The following is a 27208-nucleotide window of genomic DNA, read 5'->3' on the forward strand; positions in this document are numbered from 1 at the left end:
CCGCGACAGGAAACGCCCCAAAGCGCAACGTGGACACAGCCAAATTTTTGAAGCAAAACAGAGGTGTTTTTTGCAAAGTGCCTACCTTTAGATTTTGGCCTGTAGCTCAGCCGCCACCTAGGGAAACCTACCAAACCTGTGCATTTCTGAAAACTAGAGACCTAGGGGAATCCAAGATGGGGTGACTTGTGTGGCTCGGACCAGGTTCTGTTACCCAGAATCCTTTGCAAACCTCAAAATGTGGCTAAAAAAACACATGTTCCTCACATTTCTGTGGCAGAAAGTTCTGGAATCTGAGAGGAGCCACAAATTTCCTTCCACCCAGCGTTCCCCCACGTCTCCCGATAAAAATGATACCTCACTTGGGTGGGTAGGCTGAGCGCCCGCGACAGGAAACGCCCCAAAGCGCAACGTGGACACAGCCAAATTTTTGAAGGAAAACAGAGGTGTTTTTTGCAAAGTGCCTACCTGTAGATTTTCGCCTGTAGCTCAGCCGCCACCTAGGGAAACCTACCAAACCTGTGCATTTCTGAAAACTAGAGACCTAGGGGAATCCAAGATGGGGTGACTTGTCTGGCTCGGACCAGGTTCTGTTACCCAGAATCCTTTGCAAACCTCAAAATTTGGCTAAAAAAACACATGTTCCTCACATTTCTGTGGCAGAAAGTTCTGGAATCTGAGAGGAGCCACAAATTTCCTTCCACCCAGCGTTCCCCCACGTCTCCCGATAAAAATGATACCTCACTTGTGTGGGTAGGCCTAGCGCCCGCGACAGGAAACGCCCCAAAGCGCAACGTGGACACAGCCAAATTTTTGAAGGAAAACAGACGTGTTTTTTGCAAAGTGCCTACCTGTAGATTTTGGCCTGTAGCTCAGCCGCCACCTAGGGAAACCTACCAAACCTGTGCATTTCTGAAAACTAGAGACCTAGGGGAATCCAAGATGGGGTGACTTGTGTGGCTCGGACCAGGTTCTGTTACCCAGAATCCTTTGCAAACCTCAAAATTTGGCTAAAAAAACACATGTTCCTCACATTTCTATGGCAGAAAGTTCTGGAATCTGAGAGGAGCCACAAATTTCCTTCCACCCAGCGTTCCTCTATGTCTCCCGATAAAAATGATACCTCACTTGTGTGGGTAGGCCTAGCGCCCGCGACAGGAAACGCCCCAAAGCGCAACATGGACACATCCAAATTTTTTAAGGAAAACAGAGGTGTTTTTTGCAAAGTGCCTACCTTTAGATTTTGGCCTGTAGCTCAGCCGCCACCTAGGGAAACCTACCAAACCTGTGCATTTCTGAAAACTAGAGACCTAGGGGAATCCAAGATGGGGTGACTTGTGTGGCTCGGACCAGGTTCTGTTACCCAGAATCCTTTGCAAACCTCAAAATTTGGCTAAAAAAACACATGTTCCTCACATTTCTGTGGCAGAAAGTTCTGGAATCTGAGAGGAGCCACAAATTTCCTTCCACCCAGCGTTCCCCCACGTCTCCCGATAAAAATGATACCTCACTTGCGTGGGTAGGCTTAGCGCCCGCGACAGGAAACGCCCCAAAGCGCAACGTGGACACAGCCAAATTTTTGAAGGAAAACAGAGGTGTTTTTTGCAAAGTGCCTACCTGTAGATTTTGGCCTGTAGCTCATACGCTACCTAGGGAAACCCACCAAACCTGTGCATTTCTGAAAACTAGAGACCTAGGGGAATCCAAGATGGGGTGACTTGTGTGGCTCGGACCAGGTTCTGTTACCCAGAATCCTTTGCAAACCTCAAAATTTGGCTAAAAAAACACATGTTCCTCACATTTCTGTGGCAGAAAGTTCTGGAATCTGAGAGGAGCCACAAATTTTCTTCCACCCAGCGTTCCCCCACGTCTCCCGATAAAAATGATACCTCACTTGTGTGGGTAGGCCTATCGCCCGCGACAGGAAACGCCCCAAAGCGCAACGTGGACACAGCCAAATTTTTTAAGGAAAACAGAGGTGTTTTTTGCAAAGTGCCTACCTGAAGATTTTGGCCTGTAGCTCAACCGCTACCTAGGGAAACCCACCAAACCTGTGCATTTCTGAAAACTAGAGACCTAGGGGAATCCAAGATGGGGTGACTTGTGTGGCTCGGACCAGGTTCTGTTACCCAGAATCCTTCGCAAACCTCAAAATTTGGCTAAAAAAACACATGTTCCTCACATTTCTGTGGCAGAAAGTTCTGGAATCTGAGAGGAGCCACAAATTTCCTTCCACCCAGCGTTCCCCCACGTCTCCCGATAAAAATGATACCTCACTTGTGTGGGTAGGCCTAGCGCCCGCGACAGGAAACGCCCCAAAGCGCAACGTGGACACAGCCACATTTTTGAAGGAAAACAGGTGTTTTTTGCAAAGTGCCTACCTGTAGATTTTGGCCTGTAGCTCAGCCGCCACCTAGGGAAACCTACCGAACCTGTGCATTTCTGAAAACTAGAGACCTAGGGAATCCAAGATGGGGTGACTTGTGTGAATGGGACCAGGTTCTGTTACCCAGAATCCTTTGCAAACCTCAAAATTTGGCTAAAAAAACACATGTTCCTCACATTTCTGTGGCAGAAAGTTCTGGAATCTGAGAGGAGCCACAAATTTCCTTCCACCCAGCGTTCCCCCACGTCTCCTGATAAAAATGATACCTCACTTGTGTGGGTAGGCCTAGCGCCCGCGACAGGAAACGCCCCAAAGCGCAACGTGGACACAGCCAAATTTTTGAAGCAAAACAGAGGTGTTTTTTGCAAAGTGCCTACCTTTAGATTTTGGCCTGTAGCTCAGCCGCCACCTAGGGAAACCTACCAAACCTGTGCATTTCTGAAAACTAGAGACCTAGGGGAATCCAAGATGGGGTGACTTGTGTGGCTCGGACCAGGTTCTGTTACCCAGAATCCTTTGCAAACCTCAAAATGTGGCTAAAAAAACACATGTTCCTCACATTTCTGTGGCAGAAAGTTCTGGAATCTGAGAGGAGCCACAAATTTCCTTCCACCCAGCGTTCCCCCACGTCTCCCGATAAAAATGATACCTCACTTGGGTGGGTAGGCTGAGCGCCCGCGACAGGAAACGCCCCAAAGCGCAACGTGGACACAGCCAAATTTTTGAAGGAAAACAGAGGTGTTTTTTGCAAAGTGCCTACCTGTAGATTTTCGCCTGTAGCTCAGCCGCCACCTAGGGAAACCTACCAAACCTGTGCATTTCTGAAAACTAGAGACCTAGGGGAATCCAAGATGGGGTGACTTGTCTGGCTCGGACCAGGTTCTGTTACCCAGAATCCTTTGCAAACCTCAAAATTTGGCTAAAAAAACACATGTTCCTCACATTTCTGTGGCAGAAAGTTCTGGAATCTGAGAGGAGCCACAAATTTCCTTCCACCCAGCGTTCCCCCACGTCTCCCGATAAAAATGATACCTCACTTGTGTGGGTAGGCCTAGCGCCCGCGACAGGAAACGCCCCAAAGCGCAACGTGGACACAGCCAAATTTTTGAAGGAAAACAGACGTGTTTTTTGCAAAGTGCCTACCTGTAGATTTTGGCCTGTAGCTCAGCCGCCACCTAGGGAAACCTACCAAACCTGTGCATTTCTGAAAACTAGAGACCTAGGGGAATCCAAGATGGGGTGACTTGTGTGGCTCGGACCAGGTTCTGTTACCCAGAATCCTTTGCAAACCTCAAAATTTGGCTAAAAAAACACATGTTCCTCACATTTCTATGGCAGAAAGTTCTGGAATCTGAGAGGAGCCACAAATTTCCTTCCACCCAGCGTTCCTCTATGTCTCCCGATAAAAATGATACCTCACTTGTGTGGGTAGGCCTAGCGCCCGCGACAGGAAACGCCCCAAAGCGCAACATGGACACATCCACATTTTTTAAGGAAAACAGAGGTGTTTTTTGCAAAGTGCCTACCTTTAGATTTTGGCCTGTAGCTCAGCCGCCACCTAGGGAAACCTACCAAACCTGTGCATTTCTGAAAACTAGAGACCTAGGGGAATCCAAGATGGGGTGACTTGTGTGGCTCGGACCAGGTTCTGTTACCCAGAATCCTTTGCAAACCTCAAAATTTGGCTAAAAAAACACATGTTCCTCACATTTCTGTGGCAGAAAGTTCTGGAATCTGAGAGGAGCCACAAATTTCCTTCCACCCAGCGTTCCCCCACGTCTCCCGATAAAAATGATACCTCACTTGCGTGGGTAGGCTTAGCGCCCGCGACAGGAAACGCCCCAAAGCGCAACGTGGACACAGCCAAATTTTTGAAGGAAAACAGAGGTGTTTTTTGCAAAGTGCCTACCTGTAGATTTTGGCCTGTAGCTCATACGCTACCTAGGGAAACCCACCAAACCTGTGCATTTCTGAAAACTAGAGACCTAGGGGAATCCAAGATGGGGTGACTTGTGTGGCTCGGACCAGGTTCTGTTACCCAGAATCCTTTGCAAACCTCAAAATTTGGCTAAAAAAACACATGTTCCTCACATTTCTGTGGCAGAAAGTTCTGGAATCTGAGAGGAGCCACACATTTTCTTCCACCCAGCGTTCCCCCACGTCTCCCGATAAAAATGATACCTCACTTGTGTGGGTAGGCCTATCGCCCGCGACAGGAAACGCCCCAAAGCGCAACGTGGACACAGCCAAATTTTTTAAGGAAAACAGAGGTTTTTTTTGCAAAGTGCCTACCTGAAGATTTTGGCCTGTAGCTCAACCGCTACCTAGGGAAACCCACCAAACCTGTGCATTTCTGAAAACTAGAGACCTAGGGGAATCCAAGATGGGGTGACTTGTGTGGCTCGGACCAGGTTCTGTTACCCAGAATCCTTCGCAAACCTCAAAATTTGGCTAAAAAAACACATGTTCCTCACATTTCTGTGGCAGAAAGTTCTGGAATCTGAGAGGAGCCACAAATTTCCTTCCACCCAGCGTTCCCCCACGTCTCCCGATAAAAATGATACCTCACTTGTGTGGGTAGGCCTAGCGCCCGCGACAGGAAACGCCCCAAAGCGCAACGTGGACACAGCCAAATTTTTGAAGGAAAACAGAGGTGTTTTTTGCAAAGTGCCTACCTGTAGATTTTGGCCTGTAGCTCAGCCGCCACCTAGGGAAACCTACCAAACCTGTGCATTTCTGAAAACTAGAGACCTAGGGGAATCCAAGATGGGGTGACTTGTGTGGCTGGGACCAGGTTCTGTTACCCAGAATCCTTTGCAAACCTCAAAATTTGGCTAAAAAAACACATGTTCCTCACATTTCTGTGGCAGAAAGTTCTGGAATCTGAGAGGAGCCACAAATTTCCTTCCACCCAGCGTTCCCCCACGTCTCCCGATAAAAATGATACCTCACTTGGGTGGGTAGGCTGAGCGCCCGCGACAGGAAACGCACCAAAGCGCAACGTGGACACAGCCAAATTTTTGAAGGAAAACAGAGGTGTTTTTTGCAAAGTGCCTACCTGTAGATTTTGGCCTGTAGCTCAGCCGCCACCTAGGGAAACCTACCAAACCTGTGCATTTCTGAAAACTAGAGACCTAGGGGAATCCAAGATGGGGTGACTTGTGTGGCTGGGACCAGGTTCTGTTAACCAGAATCCTTTGCAAACCTCAAAATTTGGCTAAAAAAACACATGTTCCTCACATTTCTGTGGCAGAAAGTTCTGGAATCTGAGAGGAGCCACAAATTTCCTTCCACCCAGCGTTCCCCCACGTCTCCCGATAAAATTGATACCTCACTTGTGTGGGTAGGCCTAGCGCCCGCGACAGGAAACGCCCCAAAGCGCAACATGGACACATCCAAATTTTTTAAGGAAAACAGAGGTGTTTTTTGCAAAGTGCCTACCTTTAGATTTTGGCCTGTAGCTCAGCCGCCACCTAGGGAAACCTATCAAACCTGTGCATTTCTGAAAACTAGAGACCTAGGGGAATCCAAGATGGGGTGACTTGTGTGGCTCGGACCAGGTTCTGTTACCCAGAATCCTTCGCAAACCTCAAAATTTGGCTAAAAAAACACATGTTCCTCACATTTCTGTGGCAGAAAGTTCTGGAATCTGAGAGGAGCCACAAATTTTCTTCCACCCAGCGTTCCCCCACGTCTCCCGATAAAAATGATACCTCTCTTGTGTGGGTAGGCCTATCGCCCGCGACAGGAAACGCCCCAAAGCGCAACGTGGACACAGCCAAATTTTTTAAGGAAAACAGAGGTGTTTTTTGCAAAGTGCCTACCTGTAGATTTTGGCCTGTAGCTCAGCCGCCACCTAGGGAAACCTACCAAACCTGTGCATTTCTGAAAACTAGAGACCTAGGGGAATCCAAGATGGGGTGACTTGTGTGGCTGGGACCAGGTTCTGTTACCCAGAATCCTTTGCAAACCTCAAAATTTGGCTAAAAAAACACATGTTCCTCACATTTCTGTGGCAGAAAGTTCTGGAATCTGAGAGGAGCCACAAATTTCCTTCCACCCAGCGTTCCCCCACGTCTCCCGATAAAATTGATACCTCACTTGTGTGGGTAGGCCTAGCGCCCGCGACAGGAAACGCCCCAAAGCGCAACGTGGACACAGCCAAATTTTTGAAGGAAAACAGAGGTGTTTTTTGCAAAGTGCTTACCTGTAGATTTTGGCCTGTAGCTCAGCCGCCACCTAGGGAAACCCACCAAACCTGTGCATTTCTGAAAACTAGAGACCTAGGGGAATCCAAGATGGGGTGACTTGTGTGGCTCGGACCAGGTTCTGTTACCCAGAATCCTTTGCAAACCTCAAAATTTGGCTAAAAAAAACACATGTTCCTCACATTTCTGTGGCAGAAAGTTCTGGAATCTGAGAGGAGCCACAAATTTCCTTCCACCCAGCGTTCCTCCATGTCTCCCGATAAAAATGATACCTCACTTGTGTGGGTAGGCCTAGCGCCCGCGACAGGAAACGCCCCAAAGCGCAACATGGACACATCCAAATTTTTTAAGGAAAACAGAGGTGTTTTTTGCAAAGTGCCTACCTGTAGATTTTGGCCTGTAGCTCAGCCGCCACCTAGGGAAACCTACCAAACCTGTGCATTTCTGAAAACTAGAGACCTAGGGGAATCCAAGATGGGGTGGCTTGTGTGGCTCGGACCAGGTTCTGTTACCCAGAATCCTTTGCAAATCTCAAAATTTGGCTAAAAAAACACATGTTCCTCACATTTCTGTGGCAGAAAGTTCTGGAATCTGAGAGGAGCCACAAATTTCCTTCCACCCAGCGTTCCCCCACGTCTCCAGATAAAAATGATACCTCACTTGGGTGGGTAGGCTGAGCGCCCGCGACAGGAAACGCACCAAAGCGCAACGTGGACACAGCCAAATTTTTGAAGGAAAACAGAGGTGTTTTTTGCAAAGTGCCTACCTGTAGATTTTGGCCTGTAGCTCAGCCGCCACCTAGGGAAACCTACCAAACCTGTGCATTTCTGAAAACTAGAGACCTAGGGGAATCCAAGATGGGGTGACTTGTGTGGCTGGGACCAGGTTCTGTTAACCAGAATCCTTTGCAAACCTCAAAATTTGGCTAAAAAAACACATGTTCCTCACATTTCTGTGGCAGAAAGTTCTGGAATCTGAGAGGAGCCACAAATTTCCTTCCACCCAGCGTTCCCCCACGTCTCCCGATAAAATTGATACCTCACTTGTGTGGGTAGGCCTAGCGCCCGCGACAGGAAACGCCCCAAAGCGCAACATGGACACATCCAAATTTTTTAAGGAAAACAGAGGTGTTTTTTGCAAAGTGCCTACCTTTAGATTTTGGCCTGTAGCTCAGCCGCCACCTAGGGAAACCTATCAAACCTGTGCATTTCTGAAAACTAGAGACCTAGGGGAATCCAAGATGGGGTGACTTGTGTGGCTCGGACCAGGTTCTGTTACCCAGAATCCTTCGCAAACCTCAAAATTTGGCTAAAAAAACACATGTTCCTGACATTTCTGTGGCAGAAAGTTCTGGAATCTGAGAGGAGCCACAAATTTCCTTCCACCCAGCGTTCCCCCACGTCTCCCGATAAAAATGATACCTCTCTTGTGTGGGTAGGCCTATCGCCCGCGACAGGAAACGCCCCAAAGCGCAACGTGGACACAGCCAAATTTTTGAAGGAAAACAGAGGTGTTTTTTGCAAAGTGCCTACCTGTAGATTTTGGCCTGTAGCTCAGCCGCCACCTAGGGAAACCTACCAAACCTGTGCATTTCTGAAAACTAGAGACCTAGGGGAATCCAAGATGGGGTGACTTGTGTGGCTGGGACCAGGTTCTGTTACCCAGAATCCTTTGCAAACCTCAAAATTTGGCTAAAAAAACACATGTTCCTCACATTTCTGTGGCAGAAAGTTCTGGAATCTGAGAGGAGCCACAAATTTCCTTCCACCCAGCGTTCCCCCACGTCTCCCGATAAAATTGATACCTCACTTGTGTGGGTAGGCCTAGCGCCCGCGACAGGAAACGCCCCAAAGCGCAACGTGGACACAGCCAAATTTTAGAAGGAAAACAGAGGGGTTTTTTGCAAAGTGCTTACCTGTAGATTTTGGCCTGTAGCTCAGCCGCCACCTAGGGAAACCTACCAAACCTGTGCATTTCTGAAAACTAGAGACCTAGGGGAATCCAAGATGGGGTGACTTGTGTGGCTCGGACCAGGTTCTGTTACCCAGAATCCTTTGCAAACCTCAAAATTTGGCTAAAAAAATCACATGTTCCTCACATTTCTGTGGCAGAAAGTTCTGGAATCTGAGAGGAGCCACAAATTTCCTTCCACCCAGCGTTCCTCCATGTCTCCCGATAAAAATGATACCTCACTTGTGTGGGTAGGCCTAGCGCCCGCGACAGGAAACGCCCCAAAGCGCAACATGGACACATCCAAATTTTTTAAGGAAAACAGAGGTGTTTTTTGCAAAGTGCCTACCTGTAGATTTTGGCCTGTAGCTCAGCCGCCACCTAGGGAAACCTACCAAACCTGTGCATTTCTGAAAACTAGAGACCTAGGGGAATCCAAGATGGGGTGGCTTGTGTGGCTCGGACCAGGTTCTGTTACCCAGAATCCTTTGCAAATCTCAAAATTTGGCTAAAAAAACACATGTTCCTCACATTTCTGTGGCAGAAAGTTCTGGAATCTGAGAGGAGCCACAAATTTCCTTCCACCCAGCGTTCCCCCACGTCTCCCGATAAAAATGATACCTCACTTGTGTGGGTAGGCCTAGCGCCCGCGACAGGAAACGCCACAAAGCGCAACGTGGACACAGCCAAATTTTTGAAGGAAAACAGACGTGTTTTTTGCAAAGTGCCTACCTGTAGATTTTGGCCTGTAGCTCAGCCGCCACCTAGGGAAACCTACCAAACCTGTGCATTTCTGAAAACTAGAGACCTAGGGGAATCCAAGATGGGGTGACTTGTGTGGCTCGGACCAGGTTCTGTTACCCAGAATCCTTTGCAAACCTCAAAATTTGGCTAAAAAAACACATGTTCCTCACATTTCTGTGGCAGAAAGTTCTGGAATCTGAGAGGAGCCACAAATTTCCTTCCACCCAGCGTTCCCCCACGTCTCCCGATAAAAATGATACCTCACTTGTGTGGGTAGGCTTAGCGCCCGCGACAGGAAACGCCCCAAAGCGCAACGTGGACACAGCCAAATTTTTGAAGGAAAACAGAGGTGTTTTTTGCAAAGTGCCTACCTGTAGATTTTGGCCTGTAGCTCATACGCTACCTAGGGAAACCCACCAAACCTGTGCATTTCTGAAAACTAGAGACCTAGGGGAATCCAAGATGGGGTGACTTGTGTGGCTCGGACCAGGTTCTGTTACCCAGAATCCTTCGCAAACCTCAAAATTTGGCTAAAAAAACACATGTTCCTCACATTTCTGTGGCAGAAAGTTCTGGAATCTGAGAGGAGCCACAAATTTCCTTCCACCCAGCGTTCCCCCACGTCTCCCGATAAAAATGATACCTCACTTGTGTGGGTAGGCCTAGCGCCCGCGACAGGAAACGCCCCAAAGCGCAACGTGGACACAGCCAAATTTTTTAAGGAAAACAGAGGTGTTTTTTGCAAAGTGCCTACCTGTAGATTTTGGCCTGTAGCTCAGCCGCCACCTAGGGAAACCTACCAAACCTGTGCATTTCTGAAAACTAGAGACCTAGGGGAATCCAAGATGGGGTGACTTGTGTGGCTGGGACCAGGTTCTGTTACCCAGAATCCTTTGCAAACCTCAAAATTTGGCTAAAAAAACACATGTTCCTCACATTTCTGTGGCAGAAAGTTCTGGAATCTGAGAGGAGCCACAAATTTCCTTCCACCCAGCGTTCCCCCACGTCTCCCGATAAAAATGATACCTCACTTGGGTGGGTAGGCTGAGCGCCCGCGACAGGAAACGCACCAAAGCGCAACGTGGACACAGCCAAATTTTTGAAGGAAAACAGAGGTGTTTTTTGCAAAGTGCCTACCTGTAGATTTTGGCCTGTAGCTCAGCCGCCACCTATGGAAACCTACCAAACCTGCGCATTTCTGAAAACTAGAGACCTAGGGGAATCCAAGATGGGGTGACTTGTGGGGCTGGGACCAGGTTCTGTTACCCAGAATCCTTTGCAAACCTCAAAATTTGGCTAAAAAAACACATGTTCCTCACATTTCTGTGGCAGAAAGTTCTGGAATCTGAGAGGAGCCACAAATTTCCTTCCACCCAGCGTTCCCCCACGTCTCCCGATAAAATTGATACCTCACTTGTGTGGGTAGGCCTAGCGCCCGCAACAGGAAACGCCCCAAAGCGCAACATGGACACATCCAAATTTTTTAAGGAAAACAGAGGTGTTTTTTGCAAAGTGCCTACCTTTAGATTTTGGCCTGTAGCTCAGCCGCCACCTAGGGAAACCTATCAAACCTGTGCATTTCTGAAAACTAGAGACCTAGGGGAATCCAAGATGGGGTGACTTGTGTGGCTCGGACCAGGTTCTGTTACCCAGAATCCTTCGCAAACCTCAAAATTTGGCTAAAAAAAACACATGTTCCTCACATTTCTGTGGCAGAAAGTTCTGGAATCTGAGAGGAGCCACAAATTTCCTTCCACCCAGCGTTCCCCCACGTCTCCCGATAAAAATGATACCTCTCTTGTGTGGGTAGGCCTATCGCCCGCGTCAGGAAACGCCCCAAAGCGCAACGTGGACACAGCCAAATTTTTGAAGGAAAACAGAGGTGTTTTTTGCAAAGTGCCTACCTGTAGATTTTGGCCTGTAGCTCAGCCGCCACCTAGGGAAACCTACCAAACCTGTGCATTTCTGAAAACTAGAGACCTAGGGGAATCCAATATGGGGTGAGTTGTGTGGCTGGGACCAGGTTCTGTTACCCAGAATCCTTTGCAAACCTCAAAATTTGGCTAAAAAAACACATGTTCCTCACATTTCTGTGGCAGAAAGTTCTGGAATCTAAGAGGAGCCACAAATTTCCTTCCACCCAGCGTTCCTCCATGTCTCCCGATAAAAATGATACCTCACTTGTGTGGGTAGGCCTAGCGCCCGCGACAGGAAACGCCCCAAAGCGCAACATGAACACATCCAAATTTTTAAAGGAAAACAGAGGTGTTTTTTGCAAAGTGCCTACCGTTAGATTTTGGCCTGTAGCTCAGCCGCCACCTAGGGAAACCTACCAAACCTGTGCATTTCTGAAAACTAGAGACCTAGGGGAATCCAAGATGGGGTGACTTGTGTGGCTCGGACCAGGTTCTGTTACCCAGAATCCTTTGCAAACCTCAAAATTTGGCTAAAAAAACACATGTTCCTCACATTTCTGTGGCAGAAAGTTCTGGAATCTGAGAGGAGCCACAAATTTCCTTCCACCCAGCGTTCCCCCACGTCTCCCGATAAAATTGATACCTCACTTGTGTGGGTAGGCCTAGCGCCCGCGACAGGAAACGCCCCAAAGCGCAACGTGGACACAGCCAAATTTTTGAAGGAAAACAGAGGTGTTTTTTGCAAAGTGCTTACCTGTAGATTTTGGCCTGTAGCTCAGCCGCCACCTAGGGAAACCTACCAAACCTGTGCATTTCTGAAAACTAGAGACCTAGGGGAATCCAAGATGGGGTGACTTGTGTGGCTCGGACCAGGTTCTGTTACCCAGAATCCTTTGCAAACCTCAAAATTTGGCTAAAAAAACACATGTTCCTCACATTTCTGTGGCAGAAAGTTCTGGAATCTGAGAGGAGCCACAAATTTCCTTCCACCCAGCGTTCCTCCATGTCTCCCGATAAAAATGATACCTCACTTGTGTGGGTAGGCCTAGCGCCCGCGACAGGAAACGCCCCAAAGCGCAACATGGACACATCCAAATTTTTTAAGGAAAACAGAGGTGTTTTTTGCAAAGTGCCTACCTTTAGATTTTGGCCTGTAGCTCAGCCGCCACCTAGGGAAACCTATCAAACCTGTGCATTTCTGAAAACTAGAGACCTAGGGGAATCCAAGATGGGGTGACTTGTGTGGCTCGGACCAGGTTCTGTTACCCAGAATCCTTCGCAAACCTCAAAATTTGGCTAAAAAAACACATGTTCCTGACATTTCTGTGGCAGAAAGTTCTGGAATCTGAGAGGAGCCACAAATTTCCTTCCACCCAGCGTTCCCCCACGTCTCCCGATAAAAATGATACCTCTCTTGTGTGGGTAGGCCTATCGCCCGCGACAGGAAACGCCCCAAAGCGCAACGTGGACACAGCCAAATTTTTGAAGGAAAACAGAGGTGTTTTTTGCAAAGTGCCTACCTGTAGATTTTGGCCTGTAGCTCAGCCGCCACCTAGGGAAACCTACCAAACCTGTGCATTTCTGAAAACTAGAGACCTAGGGGAATCCAAGATGGGGTGACTTGTGTGGCTCGGACCAGGTTCTGTTACCCAGAATCCTTTGCAAACCTCAAAATTTGGCTAAAAAAACACATGTTCCTCACATTTCTGTGGCAGAAAGTTCTGGAATCTGAGAGGAGCCACAAATTTCCTTACACCCAGCGTTCCCCCACGTCTCCCGATAAAAATGATACCTCACTTGTGTGGGTAGGCCTAGCGCCCGCGACAGGAAACGCCCCAAAGCGCAACGTGGACACAGCCAAATTTTTGAAGGAAAACAGAGGTGTTTTTTGCAAAGTGCCTACCTGTAGATTTTGGCCTGTAGCTCATCCGCTACCTAGGGAAACCCACCAAACCTGTGCATTTCTGAAAACTAGAGACCTAGGGGAATCAAAGATGGTGTGACTTGTGTGGCTCGGACCAGGTTCTGTTACCCAGAATCCTTTGCAAACCTCAAAATTTGGCTAAAAAAACACATGTTCCTCACATTTCTGTGGCAGAAAGTTCTGGAATCTGAGAGGAGCCACAAATTTCCTTCCACCCAGCGTTCCCCCACGTCTCCCGATAAAAATGATACCTCACTTGTGTGGGTAGGCCTAGCGCCCGCGACAGGAAACGCCCCAAAGCGCAACGTGGACACAGCCAAATTTTTGAAGGAAAACAGAGGTGTTTTTTGCAAAGTGCCTACCTGTAGATTTTGGCCTGTAGCTCAGCCGCCTAGGGAAACCTACCGAACCTGTGCATTTCTGAAAACTAGAGACCTAGGGGAATCCAAGATGGGGTGACTTGTGTGGCTCGGACCAGGTTCTGTTACCCAGAATCCTTTGCAAACCTCAAAATTTGGCTAAAAAAACACATGTTCCTCACGTTTCTGTGGCAGAAAGTTCTGGAATCTGAGAGGAGCCACAAATTTCCTTCCACCCAGCGTTCCCCCATGTCTCCCGATAAAAATGATACCTCACTTGTGTGGGTAGGCCTAGCGCCCGCGACAGGAAACGCCCCAAAGCGCAACGTGGACACAGCCAAATTTTTTAAGGAAAACAGAGGTGTTTTTTGCAAAGTGCCTACCTGTAGATTTTGGCCTGTAGCTCAGCCGCCACCTAGGGAAACCTACCAAACCTGTGCATTTCTGAAAACTAGAGTCCTAGGGGAATCCAAGATGGGGTGACTTGTGTGGCTCGGACCAGGTTCTGTTACCCAGAATCCTTCGCAAACCTCAAAATTTGGCTAAAAAAACACATGTTCCTCACGTTTCTGTGGCAGAAAGTTCTGGAATCTGAGAGGAGCCACAAATTTCCTTCCACCCAGCGTTCCCCCACGTCTCCCGATAAAAATGATACCTCACTTGTGTGGGTAGGCCTAGCGCCCGCGACAGGAAACGCCCCAAAGCGCAACGTGGACACAGCCAAATTTTTGAAGGAAAACAGAGGTGTTTTTTGCAAAATGGCTACCTGTAGATTTTGGCCTGTCGCTCATACGCTACCTAGGGAAACCCACCAAACCTGTGCATTTCTGAAAACTAGAGACCTAGGGGAATCCAAGATGGGGTGACTTGTGTGGCTCGGACCAGGTTCTGTTACCCAGAATCCTTTGCAAACCTCAAAATTTGGCTAAAAAAACACATGTTCCTCACATTTCTGTGGCAGAAAGTTCTGGAATCTGAGAGGAGCCACAAATTTCCTTCCACCCAGCGTTCCTCCATGTCTCCCGATAAAAATGATACCTCACTTGTGTGGGTAGGCCTAGCGCCCGCGACAGGAAACGCCCCAAAGCGCAACATGGACACATCCAAATATTTTAAGGAAAACAGAGGTGTTTTTTGCAAAGTGCGTACCTTTAGATTTTGGCCTGTAGCTCAGCCGCCACCTAGGGAAACCTACCAAACCTGTGCATTTCTGAAAACTAGAGACCTAGGGGAATCCAAGATGGGGTGACTTGTGTGGCTCGGACCAGGTTCTGTTACCCAGAATCCTTTGCAAACCTCAAAATTTGGCTAAAAAAACACATGTTCCTCACATTTCTGTGGCAGAAAGTTCTGGAATCAGAGAGGAGCCACAAATTTCCTTCCACCCAGCGTTCCCCCACGTCTCCCGATAAAAATGATACCTCACTTGTGTGGGTAGGCCTAGCGCCCGCGACAGGAAACGCCCCAAAGCGCAATGTGGACACAGCCAAATCTTTTAAGGAAAACAGAGGTGTTTTTTGCAAAGTGCCTACCTGTAGATTTTGGCCTGTAGCTCAGCCGCCACCTAGGGAAACCTACCAAACCTGTGCATTTCTGAAAACTAGAGACCTAGGGGAATCCAAGATGGGGTGACTTGTGTGGCTCGGACCAGGTTCTGTTACCCAGAATCCTTCGCAAACCTCAAAATTTGGCAAAAAAAACACATGTTCCTCACATTTCTGTGGCAGAAAGTTCTGGAATCTGAGAGGAGCCACAAATTTCCTTCCACCCAGCGTTCCCCCACGTCTCCCGATAAAAATGATACCTCACTTGTGTGGGTAGGCCTAGCGCCCGCGACAGGAAACGCCCCAAAGCGCAACGTGGACACAGCCAAATTTTTGAAGGAAAACAGAGGTGTTTTTTGCAAAGTGCCTACCTGTAGATTTTGGCCTGTAGCTCAGCCGCCTAGGGAAACCTACCGAACCTGTGCATTTCTGAAAACTAGAGACCTAGGGGAATCCAAGATGGGGTGACTTGTGTGGCTCGGACCAGGTTCTGTTACCCAGAATCCTTTGCAAACCTCAAAATTTGGCTAAAAAAACACATGTTCCTCACGTTTCTGTGGCAGAAAGTTCTGGAATCTGAGAGGAGCCACAAATTTCCTTCCACCCAGCGTTCCCCCATGTCTCCCGATAAAAATGATACCTCACTTGTGTGGGTAGGCCTAGCGCCCGCGACAGGAAACGCCCCAAAGCGCAACGTGGACACAGCCACATTTTTTAAGGAAAACAGAGGTGTTTTTTGCAAAGTGCCTACCTGTAGATTTTGGCCTGTAGCTCAGCCGCCACCTAGGGAAACCTACCAAACCTGTGCATTTCTGAAAACTAGAGTCCTAGGGGAATCCAAGATGGGGTGACTTGTGTGGCTCGGACCAGGTTCTGTTACCCAGAATCTTTCGCAAACCTCAAAATTTGGCTAAAAAAACACATGTTCCTCACGTTTCTGTGGCAGAAAGTTCTGGAATCTGAGAGGAGCCACAAATTTCCTTCCACCCAGCGTTCCCCCACGTCTCCCGATAAAAATGATACCTCACTTGTGTGGGTAGGCCTAGCGCCCGCGACAGGAAACGCCCCAAAGCGCAACGTGGACACAGCCAAATTTTTGAAGGAAAACAGAGGTGTTTTTTGCAAAATGGCTACCTGTAGATTTTGGCCTGTAGCTCATACGCTACCTAGGGAAACCCACCAAACCTGTGCATTTCTGAAAACTAGAGACCTAGGGGAATCCAAGATGGGGTGACTTGTGTGGCTCGGACCAGGTTCTGTTACCCAGAATCCTTTGCAAACCTCAAAATTTGGCTAAAAAAACACATGTTCCTCACATTTCTGTGGCAGAAAGTTCTGGAATCTGAGAGGAGCCACAAATTTCCTTCCACCCAGCGTTCCTCCATGTCTCCCGATAAAAATGATACCTCACTTGTGTGGGTAGGCCTAGCGCCCGCGACAGGAAACGCCCCAAAGCGCAACATGGACACATCCAAATATTTTAAGGAAAACAGAGGTGTTTTTTGCAAAGTGCCTACCTTTAGATTTTGGCCTGTAGCTCAGCCGCCACCTAGGGAAACCTACCAAACCTGTGCATTTCTGAAAACTAGAGACCTAGGGGAATCCAAGATGGGGTGACTTGTGTGGCTCGGACCAGGTTCTGTTACCCAGAATCCTTTGCAAACCTCAAAATTTGGCTAAAAAAACACATGTTCCTCACATTTCTGTGGCAGAAAGTTCTGGAATCTGAGAGGAGCCACAAATTTCCTTCCACCCAGCGTTCCCCCACGTCTCCCGATAAAAATGATACCTCACTTGTGTGGGTAGGCTTAGCGCCCGCGACAGGAAACGCCCCAAAGCGCAACGTGGACACAGCCAAATTTTTGAAGGAAAACAGAGGTGTTTTTTGCAAAGTGCCTACCTGTAGATTTTGGCCTGTAGCTCATCCGCTACCTAGGGAAACCCACCAAACCTGTGCATTTCTGAAAACTAGAGACCTAGGGGAATCCAAGATGGGGTGACTTGTGTGGCTCGGACCAGGTTCTGTTACCCAGAATCCTTTGCAAACCTCAAAATTTGGCTAAAAAAACACATGTTCCTCACATTTCTGTGGCAGAAAGTTCTGGAATCTGAGAGGAGCCACAAATTGCTTTCCACCCAGCGTTCCCCCACGTCTCCCGATAAAAATGATACCTCACTTGTGTGGGTAGGCCTAGCGCCCGCGACAGGAAACGCCCCAAAGCGCAACGTGGACACAGCCAAATTTTTGAAGGAAAACAGAGGTGTTTTTTGCAAAGTGCCTACCTGTAGATTTTGGCCTGTAGCTCAGCCGCCACCTAGGGAAACCTACCAAACCTGTGCATTTCTGAAAACTAGAGACCTAGGGGAATCCAGGATGGGGTGACTAGTGTGGCTCGGACCAGTTTCTGTTACCCAGAATCCTTTGCAAACCTCAAAATTTGGCTAAAAAAACACATGTTCCTCACATTTCTGTGGCAGAAAGTTCTGGAATCTGAGAGGAGCCACAATTCCTTCCACCCTGCGTTCCCCCACGTCCCCCGATAAAAATGATACCTCACTTGTGTGGGTAGGCCTAGCGCCCGCGACAGGATATGCCCCAAAACACAACGTGGACACATCACAGAAAACAAACCTGTTTTTAGCAAAGTGCCTACCTGTAGATTTTGGCCTCTAGCTCAGCCGCCACCTAGGGAAACCTACCAGACCTGTGCATTTCTGAAAACTAGAGACCTAGGGGAATCCAAGATGGGGTGACTTGTGTGGCTCGGACCAGGTTCTGTTACCCAGAATCCTTCGCAAACCTCAAAATTTGGCAAAAAAAACACATGTTCCTCACATTTCTGTGGCAGAAAGTTCTGGAATCTGAGAGGAGCCACAAATTTCCTTCCACCCAGCGTTCCCCCACGTCTCCCGATAAAAATGATACCTCACTTGTGTGGGTAGGCCTAGCGCCCGCGACAGGAAACGCCCCAAAGCGCAACGTGGACACAGCCAAATTTTTGAAGGAAAACAGAGGTGTTTTTTGCAAAGTGCCTACCTGTAGATTTTGGCCTGTAGCTCAGCCGCCTAGGGAAACCTACCGAACCTGTGCATTTCTGAAAACTAGAGACCTAGGGGAATCCAAGATGGGGTGACTTGTGTGGCTCGGACCAGGTTCTGTTACCCAGAATCCTTTGCAAACCTCAAAATTTGGCTAAAAAAACACATGTTCCTCACGTTTCTGTGGCAGAAAGTTCTGGAATCTGAGAGGAGCCACAAATTTCCTTCCACCCAGCGTTCCCCCATGTCTCCCGATAAAAATGATACCTCACTTGTGTGGGTAGGCCTAGCGCCCGCGACAGGAAACGCCCCAAAGCGCAACGTGGACACAGCCACATTTTTTAAGGAAAACAGAGGTGTTTTTTGCAAAGTGCCTACCTGTAGATTTTGGCCTGTAGCTCAGCCGCAGCCTAGGGAAACCTACCAAACCTGTGCATTTCTGAAAACTAGAGACCTAGGGGAATCCAAGATGGGGTGACTTGTGTGGCTCGGACCAGGTTCTGTTACCCAGAATCCTTCGCAAACCTCAAAATTTGGCTAAAAAAACACATGTTCCTCACATTTCTGTGGCAGAAAGTTCTGGAATCTGAGAGGAGCCACAAATTTCCTTCCACCCAGCGTTCCCCCACGTCTCCCGATAAAAATGATATCTCACTTGTGTGGGTAGGCCTAGCGCCCGCGACAGGAAACGCCCCAAAGCGCAACGTGGACACAGCCAAATTTTTGAAGGAAAACAGAGGTGTTTTTTGCAAAGTGCCTACCTGTAGATTTTGGCCTGTAGCTCAGCCGCAGCCTAGGGAAACCTACCAAACCTGTGCATTTCTGAAAACTAGAGACCTAGGGGAATCCAAGATGGGGTGACTTGTGTGGCTCGGACCAGGTTCTGTTACCCAGAATCCTTTGCAAACCTCAAAATTTGGCTAAAAAAACACATGTTCCTCACATTTCTGTGGCAGAAAGTTCTGGAATCTGAGAGGAGCCACAAATTTCCTTCCACCCAGCGTTCCTCCATGTCTCCCGATAAAAATGATACCTCACTTGTGTGGGTAGGCATAGCGCCCGCGACAGGAAACGCCCCAAAGCGCAACATGGACACATCCAAATTTTTGAAGGAAAACAGAGGTGTTTTTTGCAAAGTGCCTACCTGTAGATTTTGGCTGTAGCTCAGCCGCAGCCTAGGGAAACCTACCAAACCTGTGCATTTCTGAAAACTAGAGACCTAGGGGAATCCAAGATGGGGTGACTTGTGTGGCTCGGACCAGGTTCTGTTACCCAGAATCCTTCGCAAACCTCAAAATTTGGCTAAAAAAACACATGTTCCTCACATTTCTGTGGCAGAAAGTTCTGGAATCTGAGAGGAGCCACAAATTTCCTTCCACCCAGCGTTCCCCCACGTCTCCCGATAAAAATGATATCTCACTTGTGTGGGTAGGCCTAGCGCCCGCGACAGGAAACGCCCCAAAGCGCAACGTGGACACAGCCAAATTTTTGAAGGAAAACAGAGGTGTTTTTTGCAAAGTGCCTACCTTTAGATTTTGGCCTGTAGCTCAGCCGCCACCTAGGGAAACCTACCAAACCTGTGCATTTCTGAAAACTAGAGACCTAGGGGAATCCAAGATGGGGTGACTTGTGTGGCTGGGACCAGGTTCTGTTACCCAGAATCCTTTGCAAACCTCAAAATTTGGCTAAAAAAACACATGTTCCTCACATTTCTGTGGCAGAAAGTTCTGGAATCTAAGAGGAGCCACAAATTTCCTTCCACCCAGCGTTCCTCCATGTCTCCCGATAAAAATGATACCTCACTTGTGTGGGTAGGCCTAGCGCCCGCGACAGGAAACGCCCCAAAGCGCAACATGAACACATCCAAATTTTTTAAGGAAAACAGAGGTGTTTTTTGCAAAGTGCCTACCGTTAGATTTTGGCCTGTAGCTCAGCCGCCACCTAGGGAAACCTACCAAACCTGTGCATTTCTGAAAACTAGAGACCTAGGGGAATCCAAGATGGGGTGACTTGTGTGGCTCGGACCAGGTTCTGTTACCCAGAATCCTTCGCAAACCTCAAAATTTGGCTAAAAAAAACACATGTTCCTCACATTTCTGTGGCAGAAAGTTCTGGAATCTGAGAGGAGCCACAAATTTCCTTCCACCCAGCGTTCCCCCACGTCTCCCGATAAAAATGATACCTCACTTGTGTGGGTAGGCCTAGCGCCCGCGACAGGAAACGCCCCAAAGCGCAATGTGGACACAGCCAAATCTTTTAAGGAAAACAGAGGTGTTTTTTGCAAAGTGCCTACCTGTAGATTTTGGCCTGTAGCTCAGCCGCCACCTAGGGAAACCTACCAAACCTGTGCATTTCTGAAAACTAGAGACCTAGGGGAATCCAAGATGGGGTGACTTGTGTGGCTCGGACCAGGTTCTGTTACCCAGAATCCTTCGCAAACCTCAAAATTTGGCTAAAAAAACACATGTTCCTCACATTTCTGTGGCAGAAAGTTCTGGAATCTGAGAGGAGCCACAAATTTCCTTCCACCCAGCGTTCCCCCACGTCTCGCGATAAAAATGATACCTCACTTGTGTGGGTAGGCCTAGCGCCCGCGACAGGAAACGCCCCAAAGCGCAACGTGGACACAGCCAAATTTTTGAAGGAAAACAGAGGTGTTTTTTGCAAAGTGCCTACCTGTAGATTTTGGCCTGTAGCTCAGCCGCCACCTAGGGAAACCTACCAAACCTGTGCATTTCTGAAAACTAGAGACCTAGGGGAATCCAAGATGGGGTGAGTTGTGTGGCTGGGACCAGGTTCTGTTACCCAGAATCCTTTGCAAACCTCAAAATTTGGCTAAAAAAACACATGTTCCTCACATTTCTGTGGCAGAAAGTTCTGGAATCTAAGAGGAGCCACAAATTTCCTTCCACCCAGCGTTCCTCCATGTCTCCCGATAAAAATGATACCTCACTTGTGTGGGTAGGCCTAGCGCCCGCGACAGGAAACGCCCCAAAGCGCAACATGAACACATCCAAATTTTTAAAGGAAAACAGAGGTGTTTTTTGCAAAGTGCCTACCGTTAGATTTTGGCCTGTAGCTCAGCCGCCACCTAGGGAAACCTACCAAACCTGTGCATTTCTGAAAACTAGAGACCTAGGGGAATCCAAGATGGGGTGACTTGTGTGGCTCGGACCAGGTTCTGTTACCCAGAATCCTTTGCAAACCTCAAAATTTGGCTAAAAAAACACATGTTCCTCACATTTCTGTGGCAGAAAGTTCTGGAATCTGAGAGGAGCCACAAATTTCCTTCCACCCAGCGTTCCCCCACGTCTCCCGATAAAATTGATACCTCACTTGTGTGGGTAGGCCTAGCGCCCGCGACAGGAAACGCCCCAAAGCGCAACGTGGACACAGCCAAATTTTTGAAGGAAAACAGAGGTGTTTTTTGCAAAGTGCTTACCTGTAGATTTTGGCCTGTAGCTCAGCCGCCACCTAGGGAAACCTACCAAACCTGTGCATTTCTGAAAACTAGAGACCTAGGGGAATCCAAGATGGGGTGACTTGTGTGGCTCGGACCAGGTTCTGTTACCCAGAATCCTTTGCAAACCTCAAAATTTGGCTAAAAAAACACATGTTCCTCACATTTCTGTGGCAGAAAGTTCTGGAATCTGAGAGGAGCCACAAATTTCCTTCCACCCAGCGTTCCTCCATGTCTCCCGATAAAAATGATACCTCACTTGTGTGGGTAGGCCTAGCGCCCGCGACAGGAAACGCCCCAAAGCGCAACATGGACACATCCAAATTTTTTAAGGAAAACAGAGGTGTTTTTTGCAAAGTGCCTACCTTTAGATTTTGGCCTGTAGCTCAGCCGCCACCTAGGGAAACCTATCAAACCTGTGCATTTCTGAAAACTAGAGACCTAGGGGAATCCAAGATGGGGTGACTTGTGTGGCTCGGACCAGGTTCTGTTACCCAGAATCCTTCGCAAACCTCAAAATTTGGCTAAAAAAACACATGTTCCTGACATTTCTGTGGCAGAAAGTTCTGGAATCTGAGAGGAGCCACAAATTTCCTTCCACCCAGCGTTCCCCCACGTCTCCCGATAAAAATGATACCTCTCTTGTGTGGGTAGGCCTATCGCCCGCGACAGGAAACGCCCCAAAGCGCAACGTGGACACAGCCAAATTTTTGAAGGAAAACAGAGGTGTTTTTTGCAAAGTGCCTACCTGTAGATTTTGGCCTGTAGCTCAGCCGCCACCTAGGGAAACCTACCAAACCTGTGCATTTCTGAAAACTAGAGACCTAGGGGAATCCAAGATGGGGTGACTTGTGTGGCTCGGACCAGGTTCTGTTACCCAGAATCCTTTGCAAACCTCAAAATTTGGCTAAAAAAACACATGTTCCTCACATTTCTGTGGCAGAAAGTTCTGGAATCTGAGAGGAGCCACAAATTTCCTTACACCCAGCGTTCCCCCACGTCTCCCGATAAAAATGATACCTCACTTGTGTGGGTAGGCCTAGCGCCCGCGACAGGAAACGCCCCAAAGCGCAACGTGGACACAGCCAAATTTTTGAAGGAAAACAGAGGTGTTTTTTGCAAAGTGCCTACCTGTAGATTTTGGCCTGTAGCTCATCCGCTACCTAGGGAAACCCACCAAACCTGTGCATTTCTGAAAACTAGAGACCTAGGGGAATCAAAGATGGTGTGACTTGTGTGGCTCGGACCAGGTTCTGTTACCCAGAATCCTTTGCAAACCTCAAAATTTGGCTAAAAAAACACATGTTCCTCACATTTCTGTGGCAGAAAGTTCTGGAATCTGAGAGGAGCCACAAATTTCCTTCCACCCAGCGTTCCCCCACGTCTCCCGATAAAAATGATACCTCACTTGTGTGGGTAGGCCTAGCGCCCGCGACAGGAAACGCCCCAAAGCGCAACGTGGACACAGCCAAATTTTTGAAGGAAAACAGAGGTGTTTTTTGCAAAGTGCCTACCTGTAGATTTTGGCCTGTAGCTCAGCCGCCTAGGGAAACCTACCGAACCTGTGCATTTCTGAAAACTAGAGACCTAGGGGAATCCAAGATGGGGTGACTTGTGTGGCTCGGACCAGGTTCTGTTACCCAGAATCCTTTGCAAACCTCAAAATTTGGCTAAAAAAACACATGTTCCTCACGTTTCTGTGGCAGAAAGTTCTGGAATCTGAGAGGAGCCACAAATTTCCTTCCACCCAGCGTTCCCCCATGTCTCCCGATAAAAATGATACCTCACTTGTGTGGGTAGGCCTAGCGCCCGCGACAGGAAACGCCCCAAAGCGCAACGTGGACACAGCCAAATTTTTTAAGGAAAACAGAGGTGTTTTTTGCAAAGTGCCTACCTGTAGATTTTGGCCTGTAGCTCAGCCGCCACCTAGGGAAACCTACCAAACCTGTGCATTTCTGAAAACTAGAGTCCTAGGGGAATCCAAGATGGGGTGACTTGTGTGGCTCGGACCAGGTTCTGTTACCCAGAATCCTTCGCAAACCTCAAAATTTGGCTAAAAAAACACATGTTCCTCACGTTTCTGTGGCAGAAAGTTCTGGAATCTGAGAGGAGCCACAAATTTCCTTCCACCCAGCGTTCCCCCACGTCTCCCGATAAAAATGATACCTCACTTGTGTGGGTAGGCCTAGCGCCCGCGACAGGAAACGCCCCAAAGCGCAACGTGGACACAGCCAAATTTTTGAAGGAAAACAGAGGTGTTTTTTGCAAAATGGCTACCTGTAGATTTTGGCCTGTCGCTCATACGCTACCTAGGGAAACCCACCAAACCTGTGCATTTCTGAAAACTAGAGACCTAGGGGAATCCAAGATGGGGTGACTTGTGTGGCTCGGACCAGGTTCTGTTACCCAGAATCCTTTGCAAACCTCAAAATTTGGCTAAAAAAACACATGTTCCTCACATTTCTGTGGCAGAAAGTTCTGGAATCTGAGAGGAGCCACAAATTTCCTTCCACCCAGCGTTCCTCCATGTCTCCCGATAAAAATGATACCTCACTTGTGTGGGTAGGCCTAGCGCCCGCGACAGGAAACGCCCCAAAGCGCAACATGGACACATCCAAATATTTTAAGGAAAACAGAGGTGTTTTTTGCAAAGTGCCTACCTTTAGATTTTGGCCTGTAGCTCAGCCGCCACCTAGGGAAACCTACCAAACCTGTGCATTTCTGAAAACTAGAGACCTAGGGGAATCCAAGATGGGGTGACTTGTGTGGCTCGGACCAGGTTCTGTTACCCAGAATCCTTTGCAAACCTCAAAATTTGGCTAAAAAAACACATGTTCCTCACATTTCTGTGGCAGAAAGTTCTGGAATCAGAGAGGAGCCACAAATTTCCTTCCACCCAGCGTTCCCCCACGTCTCCCGATAAAAATGATACCTCACTTGTGTGGGTAGGCCTAGCGCCCGCGACAGGAAACGCCCCAAAGCGCAATGTGGACACAGCCAAATCTTTTAAGGAAAACAGAGGTGTTTTTTGCAAAGTGCCTACCTGTAGATTTTGGCCTGTAGCTCAGCCGCCACCTAGGGAAACCTACCAAACCTGTGCATTTCTGAAAACTAGAGACCTAGGGGAATCCAAGATGGGGTGACTTGTGTGGCTCGGACCAGGTTCTGTTACCCAGAATCCTTCGCAAACCTCAAAATTTGGCAAAAAAAACACATGTTCCTCACATTTCTGTGGCAGAAAGTTCTGGAATCTGAGAGGAGCCACAAATTTCCTTCCACCCAGCGTTCCCCCACGTCTCCCGATAAAAATGATACCTCACTTGTGTGGGTAGGCCTAGCGCCCGCGACAGGAAACGCCCCAAAGCGCAACGTGGACACAGCCAAATTTTTGAAGGAAAACAGAGGTGTTTTTTGCAAAGTGCCTACCTGTAGATTTTGGCCTGTAGCTCAGCCGCCTAGGGAAACCTACCGAACCTGTGCATTTCTGAAAACTAGAGACCTAGGGGAATCCAAGATGGGGTGACTTGTGTGGCTCGGACCAGGTTCTGTTACCCAGAATCCTTTGCAAACCTCAAAATTTGGCTAAAAAAACACATGTTCCTCACGTTTCTGTGGCAGAAAGTTCTGGAATCTGAGAGGAGCCACAAATTTCCTTCCACCCAGCGTTCCCCCATGTCTCCCGATAAAAATGATACCTCACTTGTGTGGGTAGGCCTAGCGCCCGCGACAGGAAACGCCCCAAAGCGCAACGTGGACACAGCCACATTTTTTAAGGAAAACAGAGGTGTTTTTTGCAAAGTGCCTACCTGTAGATTTTGGCCTGTAGCTCAGCCGCCACCTAGGGAAACCTACCAAACCTGTGCATTTCTGAAAACTAGAGTCCTAGGGGAATCCAAGATGGGGTGACTTGTGTGGCTCGGACCAGGTTCTGTTACCCAGAATCTTTCGCAAACCTCAAAATTTGGCTAAAAAAACACATGTTCCTCACGTTTCTGTGGCAGAAAGTTCTGGAATCTGAGAGGAGCCACAAATTTCCTTCCACCCAGCGTTCCTCCACGTCTCCCGATAAAAATGATACCTCACTTGTGTGGGTAGGCCTAGCGCCCGCGACAGGAAACGCCCCAAAGCGCAACGTGGACACAGCCAAATTTTTGAAGGAAAACAGAGGTGTTTTTTGCAAAATGGCTACCTGTAGATTTTGGCCTGTAGCTCATACGCTACCTAGGGAAACCCACCAAACCTGTGCATTTCTGAAAACTAGAGACCTAGGGGAATCCAAGATGGGGTGACTTGTGTGGCTCGGACCAGGTTCTGTTACCCAGAATCCTTTGCAAACCTCAAAATTTGGCTAAAAAAACACATGTTCCTCACATTTCTGTGGCAGAAAGTTCTGGAATCTGAGAGGAGCCACAAATTTCCTTCCACCCAGCGTTCCTCCATGTCTCCCGATAAAAATGATACCTCACTTGTGTGGGTAGGCCTAGCGCCCGCGACAGGAAACGCCCCAAAGCGCAACATGGACACATCCAAATATTTTAAGGAAAACAGAGGTGTTTTTTGCAAAGTGCCTACCTTTAGATTTTGGCCTGTAGCTCAGCCGCCACCTAGGGAAACCTACCAAACCTGTGCATTTCTGAAAACTAGAGACCTAGGGGAATCCAAGATGGGGTGACTTGTGTGGCTCGGACCAGGTTCTGTTACCCAGAATCCTTTGCAAACCTCAAAATTTGGCTAAAAAAACACATGTTCCTCACATTTCTGTGGCAGAAAGTTCTGGAATCTGAGAGGAGCCACAAATTTCCTTCCACCCAGCGTTCCCCCACGTCTCCCGATAAAAATGATACCTCACTTGTGTGGGTAGGCTTAGCGCCCGCGACAGGAAACGCCCCAAAGCGCAACGTGGACACAGCCAAATTTTTGAAGGAAAACAGAGGTGTTTTTTGCAAAGTGCCTACCTGTAGATTTTGGCCTGTAGCTCATCCGCTACCTAGGGAAACCCACCAAACCTGTGCATTTCTGAAAACTAGAGACCTAGGGGAATCCAAGATGGGGTGACTTGTGTGGCTCGGACCAGGTTCTGTTACCCAGAATCCTTTGCAAACCTCAAAATTTGGCTAAAAAAACACATGTTCCTCACATTTCTGTGGCAGAAAGTTCTGGAATCTGAGAGGAGCCACAAATTGCTTTCCACCCAGCGTTCCCCCACGTCTCCCGATAAAAATGATACCTCACTTGTGTGGGTAGGCCTAGCGCCCGCGACAGGAAACGCCCCAAAGCGCAACGTGGACACAGCCAAATTTTTGAAGGAAAACAGAGGTGTTTTTTGCAAAGTGCCTACCTGTAGATTTTGGCCTGTAGCTCAGCCGCCACCTAGGGAAACCTACCAAACCTGTGCATTTCTGAAAACTAGAGACCTAGGGGAATCCAGGATGGGGTGACTAGTGTGGCTCGGACCAGTTTCTGTTACCCAGAATCCTTTGCAAACCTCAAAATTTGGCTAAAAAAACACATGTTCCTCACATTTCTGTGGCAGAAAGTTCTGGAATCTGAGAGGAGCCACAATTCCTTCCACCCTGCGTTCCCCCACGTCCCCCGATAAAAATGATACCTCACTTGTGTGGGTAGGCCTAGCGCCCGCGACAGGATATGCCCCAAAACACAACGTGGACACATCACAG

General features: G+C 48.3%; 1 protein-coding gene across 1 annotated transcript in view; it reads right to left on the minus strand.

The window, feature by feature from the left end:
* Positions 1 to 27208, minus strand: part of LOC138266051 (neuropeptide Y receptor type 1-like) — a 231384-nt gene that overhangs the window by 71982 nt on the left and 132194 nt on the right. The window lies entirely within an intron of this gene.

The sequence above is a fragment of the Pleurodeles waltl genome, chromosome 11 (assembly GCF_031143425.1).
Source record: "Pleurodeles waltl isolate 20211129_DDA chromosome 11, aPleWal1.hap1.20221129, whole genome shotgun sequence".
Taxonomy (NCBI): domain Eukaryota; kingdom Metazoa; phylum Chordata; class Amphibia; order Caudata; family Salamandridae; genus Pleurodeles; species Pleurodeles waltl.